The sequence below is a fragment of the Solanum tuberosum genome, unplaced genomic scaffold, assembly GCF_000226075.1.
Source record: "Solanum tuberosum cultivar DM 1-3 516 R44 unplaced genomic scaffold, SolTub_3.0 scf00036, whole genome shotgun sequence".
NCBI lineage: Eukaryota > Viridiplantae > Streptophyta > Magnoliopsida > Solanales > Solanaceae > Solanum > Solanum tuberosum.
The window spans coordinates 2124805-2134652 of record NW_006238960.1 but is presented as its reverse complement, the minus strand read 5'-3'; positions in this window follow the sequence as shown (position 1 = coordinate 2134652).

Genomic DNA, 9848 nt, shown 5'->3' with positions numbered 1-9848 from the left:
GTCCATGTAGACTCTTCATCCAGTCACGGGCCACATCAGAACAAGTTAATTTGTCGCATTCAGAACCACAGTCATCCCACCTTTCTTGGGCACACAGTGAACAGGACAAACCCAACTACTATATCCAATGGGATAAATAACTTCAGCATCCAACAACTTGATGATTTCCTTTTTCAGTACCTCTTGCATAGGCGGATTTAGTCTTCTCTAGTGCTCGATACTAGGCTTGTGATCCGGCATGAGTTGGATTTTATGAGAACAAATGCCAGGAGGGATCCCAAAAATGTCTGTAATAGTCCACCCTAATAGCTTGCTTGAACCTCTTCAGCACGGAAACCAAAGCCTCAACTTGTGTTACATTCAAATATGCCGCAATGATGACTGATAAAGTAACATATCTCCCCAAGAATACGTACCTCAAATCTTATGGTAGAGCCTTAATCTCTAATTTTGAATCCTCTTCAACAGATGGTCTTGCGGGTGGAGAGTCGCGATTCTTCATGTCTAACTCCAATCTCTTTGGTTTGGAATAGAATTCGAACCTATCAAGTGCGGCGACCAATTCATCGTGATCTTCAATACCTTCACCCTCAAAATTCATCATTCCCGCTGCTAGTGCATCAACGCCCAGCCTCTCTTCAATAGACACCTCAAAACCACTCTCTATAGTATGATTCACCACTGATATCGACTTGATCTCACTATTTTTCTTCATGGCTCTACAGATATTGAAAGTTACCTCTTCATTATTCAATCAGAACTTCATTTGCCCTTTCTCCATATCGAATAAGGCGCGCCAAGTGGGAAGGAATGGTCTACCAAGAATAATGGGAACCTCAAAGTCAACCTCACAATCAAGTATCACAAAATCTGCTGGAAAGATAAAAGACTCTACTTTCACTAGTACATCTTGGAGAACACCAATGGGCCTCTTCACAGTTCTATCGGCATGAGCAATTGCATCACAGTCGGTTTTGGATCCCCTAAACCCAACTTCTTGTATATATACAATGGCATCAGATTAATACTAGCTCCCAAATCACATATCGCCTTCGCAAAATGCAGGAACCCGATGGTACAAGGAATGGTGAAGGCACTAAGATCCTCATTCTTCTGCACAAGGGACCTTGTAGCAAAATCACAACAATGTTGCAACCTATCATCATCTTCAAAACTCACGGACCTCTTCTTTGTCACCAAATCTTTCATAAACTTCGCATACCCAAGAATTTGCTCCAAAGCTTCTATCAACGAAACATTGATGGAAAGTTATTTCAATATAGTGATAAACCTGCAGTATTTCCCTTCTTCATTCTTCTTGATTAACGTATGTGGGAATGGAGGTGGAGGTCTAGGCATGGGGACAACCTTTTGGGTTATCTCTACTTCATTTTCTGTAATATTTTTGGATTCTCTAGTAACCTCAATCTTTTCATCATCTTTCTCAACCACATTTTCAACCTCAGACGCCATAGGTAGATCAATGGTCTACCTACCTCCTCAAGTAGTGACTGCCATACAATGCCCATCATTTTTTGGACTTTGGATGGTGTTGTTTGGAAATGTGCCAGGCTGTCGTGGATTGTTTATAGTGGACAACTGATTCATCTGCTTCTCAAGTTGCTTGATCGACACTGCATGGGCATCAACTTTTTGACCGATTCTAGACAAGTCATTTCGCATCTCCTTCACATTCTCATCAGTTCAATCAAACTTCTTCGTCATCTTCTGCATCATATCCTCAATCCGTGACATACTACCCCCAGCTTCCTTATTACCAGCTTCACGATTTTAAGGAGGAACATATGGCTCAACCCTATCGTTTCTATTGTTATAGTTGTTTCGGTTGTAGTTGTTGTCGCGAATATAGTTCTCATCTCAGACATAATGACCCTCTCGATTGTAGTTGCCATAGTTCTGACCTTGGTTTCCTTGACCTTGGCACCAATTATACGAATTGGAACCTTGGGTGTTGTCTCGGAAACCCTCCATCTGTTCATTCACCACATAAGTATCCTCTTCATACTAGCATTCCTCAACCGGTGGTGAATTCCTAGTAAAATAATTCACAGCATTTACCTTTTCAGCACCTCCGCTCACATGCTTCAACACCAACCCCAGATCGGTCCTCATCTGAGCCATCTCCTCATAAATGTCATCGGCAGATTGGTTAGGTGTGGATTGGACTGCAAACGTGCTCCTCCCAGTGTCTGACTTTCTAATGCTCTAAGCTTTGTTATTTTGGGAGATTTTCTCCAATTTTTCAGCAATCTACTCAAAGGTACACTTACCATATGAACCCCAGCGATAGTATTAAGCATAGCCTTGCTATTGTCATCCTAACCTCTGTAGAAGTATTCCTTCAGGGACTCATCATCAATACGGTGATTCGGAACACCTCTTATAAATGCAGTGAACCTATCCCACGAACTACTCACAGACTCACTAGGTAATGCCACGAAGTTGTTGAGTTATCTTTGTGGTTCAGCTTCTTTGACACTGGGAAGTACTTTGCCAAGAACACTTTCTGCAATTGATCCCATGTGTGAATCGAGTTATATGTGAGCTTAGTAAACCATACATCAGCATCACCAATCAATGATAGAGGAAATACTCTCAGCCCAATGACATCCATGTCCAATTCTGGTCGACCCATGCAACTCTGGCAAACACTCCTTAACTTGGCAATGTGTCCATGTGGATCCTCTGATGCTAAACAAGAGAACAAACCCCTCGCTGTAGGCATCTGCATCAGACTGCTAGTCACCACGAATGTATTCCTCGGAGGTAGAACAATAGGTCATTTAGATTCAGCAATATTGAAGTCGACCCTATAGTTATCACGCAGCCTCAATTTTGCTGGATTCTGTACCCTCAATTACTACCATGATTCTCAGCATTCTCATTATCAACTATAGGAGGCTGCAACTCAACTCCATCACCTAGATTTACACCGATTGAATTGGCTAGGACTCCTTAATTAGTCATTCTTGTCAAAGTTCTGCTTAACTCTGGATCATATGGGGTCAATGGTTCACCTCGACTCGGTGTACTTGGCATACACTGGAGTATAAATGTGAAAGAAACAAAAAAAAAGAGTAAAATTTGGAAATAATTGATTAAAGTTCAATAATGTAGTTAAACTTAATCTAAAAGCCTTACTCCCCGGCAGCAGCGCCAAAATTTGATACGCTCAAACTACACTTTCCTAAAGAAGTATAAGCGATCGTTATCAATGAGAGAAAGTAGCTAGGGTGTATGAGTTCCCCAAAATCTCATAACGCGGTAATCCTAGTAATAGCAATCCTTTCCTAGTGTATTACATGCAAATTGATAAGTTATGTATCCCTAAATCCTTGGTCCGGCAAATAGAGAATTTCACCCCGCACCTTGGTCCGACTACATGTGTATAATTTACTAACCCTTACATTTACCTCATATTATACATCACATCAATGTATCGCTTAGTTTTCACCCTCACACCAATTGATATTAGACTATTAGATAGTATCACACTAAATCTATGTTGATAATTCTTTCTTATGAACTACCTCCTTGGTCCGACAAGTAGCAACAAGGCGAGTTATAAACGTTTGCAACCGTTAAAAAGACTTCTAAATGAAAGAACTATCCATGCATGAAACAACACTATTCAAGAATTACTTAGTTACTATTCATACTTTTTTAATCGCTCATGGTTCCCACAACCCTAGTTGAGGATTTAGTCACTCATGCTATAAATAATACAATTCATAGTTGTATAAGAAGAATTCATGAACTTACTATTAGAGTAGAAGAAATCCAAAAACCCAACTTGAATTGCAAAGTTAAAATCTTCAAAACGCACTTAGGAAATCAAGAATTGCTCAAGTTGCAAAGTTGATCTCCCAAGACAACAAGTAGAACTAAAATATTAATGTCTAACCCCCAAAAACGAGGTTTAAATACCCTATTTACAGAAAACATAGTCCTAAACAATAAGGAAACGAAATAAGTAAATAAAGTTTCTCGACGCAGTTTTGATCTACGGCACTGACCTACGGTTCGTAGGTCCCTTCTGTGGTTTGGGACTTAGGCATTTTTCCAAAACTCAAAATCTTCAACTCTCAGTAACGATTGACGGATCAGCAGGACGGATTGTGACTTGATCCACGGTCCATGGATCCTCCTCCGTAGCTCCATATTTACAATTTCAAAATCAGATACTGGAACCCCATTCTCTAAATCATTTGACGGACCTGCAGGACGGCCCGTAGGTCAACCTACGGTCCGTCGTTTGTAACTGTGGTTCCACACTTGGTCAAGAATTCACTGATTTTCCTTCAAGCCATGCCTATCAATCTACGCCTACCACCTATAGACCGTGACTGGACCTACGGTCTGTAGGTCACGTCCGTAGATGCCTTTTTCTGCAACATTTTCAATTGTGTCTCTCAACTTCCACGTCCGAACTTATTTTCTACAAACAAGATAAAAACATATTAGTACCAATACAAAATGGCTCTGAAAACACACAACTCTTAAGTGAAATATGTTAAACATACCGTAAACTCACAGTATATCACCCACTCGACATGTTGTCGATTGGGTCGGCGAGAAAAACTTATGTAGCCTGATAGACGAGAACTTGATGGTTTTTAAAGGACAAAGGTTTAAACATTCAAACAATTTCACTTTCCCTCACTTTTAAACTTCCTAAACTCACACCCACACAATATTTCCCATATTTCTTGCATTTTTATCGCATTTTAGTCATCGGATTTGTGTTTTGAGTTGGATTTCTTTGCCGCCTAGCTACTGAAAGTATCTATTCGGCTTCTAAGGTTGGTTTTCCGAACCCCAAATCTTTATTCAGCAATTTTGACTCATTTGCAATTGATTTTGTCTTAGTGATGTGTGCTGGGCCTCTCTGATCATAATTGTGTATTTGTGTGCCTATGTTAATTTGAATATCATGCCTATAATGACTATAATGTTGATTTCCCGAGATTTTGTGCCTTAAAAATTGATTAAAATTGTGAGGTTATGCTTGCATGTTGTTGGGTCTAGTCGGGTGACATCTAAGTAACTCGCATTTGTGCTAAATGACCTATTTTATCCAATGATAGAGTGGTTGACGTCATTCCTAAGGGCAAAAGTCGTCAGATGGCCAAATTTTGCCAAACTGGGAAAAGTTTGAGTATCCCGGGGGTATGGGTGTAATAGGTCATAGCCTAATTAGATGAGTGCATGTTTTGATTTTGTTTTTAGGGGTTGTGGGGTTCAATTTGGAAGTTTAGGTTGAAAGTAGGCACGTTGGGCATTTTGGCGAGCTGGGTCGAGCTCACCGAACCACTCGACTGTTCGCTGAAGTTCCCCTTACCGCCTTTAATTTCTTGCTTAAATCTTTAATAAGGTTCTGCAACTTTCGGCGAGAAGCCTGAGTTCAACGAGTGCAATCGACGACTCACCGAAGGTCTTCCTTAATCGCCTTTTTCTGCACCCTAATCCTTAAATGCATTGTAACTTTTGTTGGGCTAGTCCTTGCTCGCCGAATGTTGTCAGCAATTCACAAAAAGGCCCTTCCCAGCGTCGACATACCATTTTTCTAATAAAATTTTGAGCCAATCCTTTCGGCGAGCCCGATCTGGCTCGCCAAAGTGATTTGATAACTCGCCGACTGGTTCGGCGAATCTGTCTGCAACTACTTTTATGTGCTTCTGCTTGAATTGTTTCCAACTCTATTTGATGTATTTGAAGATATGGCTATACCTAAAGTAGCTTGTAGAGACATGCCGCCCCACAAGAAGGACAAGGGTATAAAGATCAACGAGGATGCAGCTGCATCCAAGGCGAAGGCTACCAAACTTCCCACAACAGATGGGAAGGGTAAAGGAAAAGAGAAGGCACATGTGTCACTGGAGGCCAGCTCTAATAGTGATGGTATCTATGCCACTAACCTCACCACTTCTGAAAGTGAAGGTGAGAACCAGGAGCATCAGGCTGCAACTTTTGATCCTGAGGAGGATGAATCACTAGTAGCACAGATGGTAGAGCTGCATTCCAAGAAGCTGAATGATATGTCTAGTCTCAGGACTCCCCAGATTACCACTACTACTCCTCCTACTTTAGCACATGTTGTGGTCCTAGCACCACTGGTACAGGATCCTCCTCCTTAGTCTATGAACAGACTGAAGACTGAGGGACTGAGGACAATTATAGAGGAGAAGCAACTGTCGACAGATGGTGTCATTGACAGGTATCCAAAAATTATGAGTTGTCTAAAGTCACACAAATTCCAATTGTTCACCCGACCCCAAGGTCCTTATATTCCAAATTGGGTCTGGAAGTTCTACACCGCTTAGGAAGCCTTGGTGCCGCAAAGGAAGAAGCTAGCTACCAAATTCAAGCCAGTGGGGGAAGGCACCAACAACCAAGCGGAAGTGGAGGCTGCTACATTTGGTATATCATGGTGTGTTCATCTAAACTACCACAAAGTCATTTTGGAGGTCAATTTTCAGTTGCTGGTGGACTAGTTACTGGCCAAATCAGCCCCCTCATGGAACATTACTTCCCAAATGCAGAAACTACAAATGCTCACCACACACATCTCACACTTTAAATGTATTCACACCCTTAGAGAAGCCAACTATGTGGCAGATACACTCTCCAAACATAGCCACGAAGTCACCACTCCTCAAGTTTATTTCAACAATCAGCAACTCCCTAAGGAAGCAACAACACATCTTCAACTTGACATGACTAGTACGGCAAGCTTCAGAAGAAGGAAAATGAAGAGAATCAAGAAACCTCCTTGAATTTTTTCTCTTCCTGATGGACCTCGGAAAGAGCATGAACTCTAACAGGCCATCTTTTTTTGGTGATCTCTCAGTCATCTTCACTTACGCTATTTCTTTTTAAGTCATAGCTTCTATGAAGTGCTCTTGTTTTATTGTAAAGGGAGAGTCTCCCTCATTTATGTTTTTCCTTGAATCTTTGTATTGAGAGGAGTCCTCTCGTATAAGTGCTTAGATGATAGGTTTCCATTTTAGTACGGGGAAGAGTTGGAGAACCTTCGTAGGCTACCAACTCTTGAACCACCATAGGTTGGAGGTAAGGTTTAAGCCCTCTCCTTGTATTTTGCTTTGTTTAATCTATGATAAGGCCTGGGGGTGTTGCTCAGCCCTGACCCCTACAAGGGTCATTAAATTAAAAAAATAAAAAATAATAAAAATTCAAGCCGGTTGATTATGTGGTTTTCCGGGGCAAGAAAGTGTTGTGTGACAGTATTACTATAAATACGGTATTGGAGTGCACCAACAACATTGAGAGAAAAATTATAATCGTGGTGGAAACTACAATCATGATAAAAACTAAAATTGGAAAATATACAGTGATCAAAATTGGGGCCAAGATAGAGAATGTGGGCAGGGAGAGACAACAATTGAAACGAAAGGAGTGATGCATATGTTCCACCAAGAAATTGAGATGGTGATTCGGGGTTCACAAGTATAGAAGGCATGATGACGAAGATGATGAAATAATTTAAAGTTTCTGATGATCATAACAAAGAGATACGAAATGACCTATTGAGTATGAATCAGAAAATAGAGTCGAATGATACATCTATCAAACAGTTACGGAAAAAATTAGGCCATATGTCCTTATCCTTGAATAAACACCAAAAAGGGACACTTCAAATGAAATACAGTTCAAATTATTAAAAATGATGGTCATTGCATGATAGTTACTTCAGGAGGTGGTAAACAAACCTTCGGTCCCCCTATTTAAAAAGTGGTGGAAAACTCAAAGGGACCCGAAATTATAGAAGATGAACATGTGGGGGAACCCAAGGATCTAGCTGTGGAGGAAAAGGAAACAACTCAAAATACAACACCCATGACTCGACCTCCTCCACCCTTTCCACAATGATTAGTGAAAAAAATTGAGGAAGTAAATTATCATAAGTTTATCTCAATGTTGAAGAAACTCTCAAATAATCCCCATTTGATTGAAGCGCTAGAATAGATCTCGGGCTATGTGAAGTTCCTCTATAGCTCTCAATGTATGATTAAGATATACATACTCTCTATCTTATTTAGACATTACTTGGGGAATTGTACTAAGTATGTTATTGTTGTTGATAATGTTAATTTCTAAATGTTGGATGCATTAATTTCTATCATATATGTGCAACATTTTGTCCACAAGACTTCTAATGTTTTCTCAAAGAACCTATAACATGTCCATTTGGAAAATAGTAGGTTTAATCTAATTAGTAAACAAGGTTGCATTCACCTCTTGTTTTCATTTCTTGAAACATGCATCACGTGATCATTAGTACGCTCTTACCTATTGAAATTGTTTAATATTGTTTTACTTTTTTTCTTATCATGAGTCATTTATAATGTTATTATTGTACTTGTAGTTTTTATGAAACAAAATTTTTCCTTTCTTATTACCTTCTTTGTTATATATTATCATATTTTGATACTAATAAAAAATGATTTTTTGTTATTAGACAAGCTTACTCTAACTGAATATGAGAAACATGCTGTAAGAGAGTCTTGAAAATAGAAGAATAATATTTGGCTTTTTGTTTAGGATTATAAAATTTCAATTGTAAAGACTGCACTACTGAAATTTTATAACCAATCTTCAAAAAATGCCAATAGGTCAGATAAATTTAGCTATCAAAATGAATTTATCATATGTACCAAGTGCAAATAATGCAGGTTTCATCACTACAATAAGGAAGATTGCAGGATCTATCAGGATTATTTGGCCAATGCACATTGAAAGTATTTTGATTCTCCTTTTGACAAGTATATTTTATTTTCACGCTTCATTTCCTTAATATTATACTTTTCATGTGCAAGCTATTGTTTTCAATTAGTTGTTCATATTAAATGGAATCTCTTTTAATTGATCATTTTACTTTAATAATGGAAATTATTATTAGGATCAATTACTAGTAGTAAATGATCTTAATAATATATTTAAATTATAAGAATCATATTGATCACCGAGAAGAGAACTCCTTTTAACATAAACAATAAATTTGTAAATAACTTGCATATGTAAAACATAATATTAAAAAATTTAAGCATGAAAATAAACATACTTGCCAAAATGACACTACAATATTTTAGGCATTAAGCCACCCCTGTAAAGTGTGGCCTAAACTAGGAAAAAATGTGGTAAATGACTTTTTATCAAGCAGCTCACCCATATTAGTTATTTCTTCTTAACTCTTTCTCACTTAAAATCCCTTTCAAACATTTCAACATAAGTCAAAAGTTCATATATGGTCTTTAATTGTGTTGGTGTAACTATTAAAAATGTCTTCAGTTTTTGTACTATAAATACCCTTAGCATCTGAAACATTCCCAACACACCATATTTTTATTTTCAGATTTTGACAAAAGTAGAGCTCATTTTCCTGTTAACATAGTGATCCAAATGAAGCTTTAGTCCCTTTTTTGATAGAGTCCTTTTTAGAAGCATTTATTTAATGGTGGACAGATGCACCATAAGAACAATGAGTGCAATAACACCAATACTTTAAGGCCCACGTTACAGATACAATTCAATGGATTTCTTAAAGATGTATATTGAAACTTTCAGATACGCGTTATAGTTTCCTACTTTAGCGTTAACTTTTCATTTAAAGACGTCAGAAACATCAAAACAACAATCTTGTTAATAATGCAGCGACTCCAATAAAGAATTGAAAAAAAAATTGTCCAGTCTCAGTGAGCATTATAGGAAAGAATAATAATAAGAAGATGAAGAAGCAGAATGTAGTAAAAAAGTACTTACTATTACAATTTGACTGTCTTCCTAAACTTCTTTCTCCATCTTTGTAC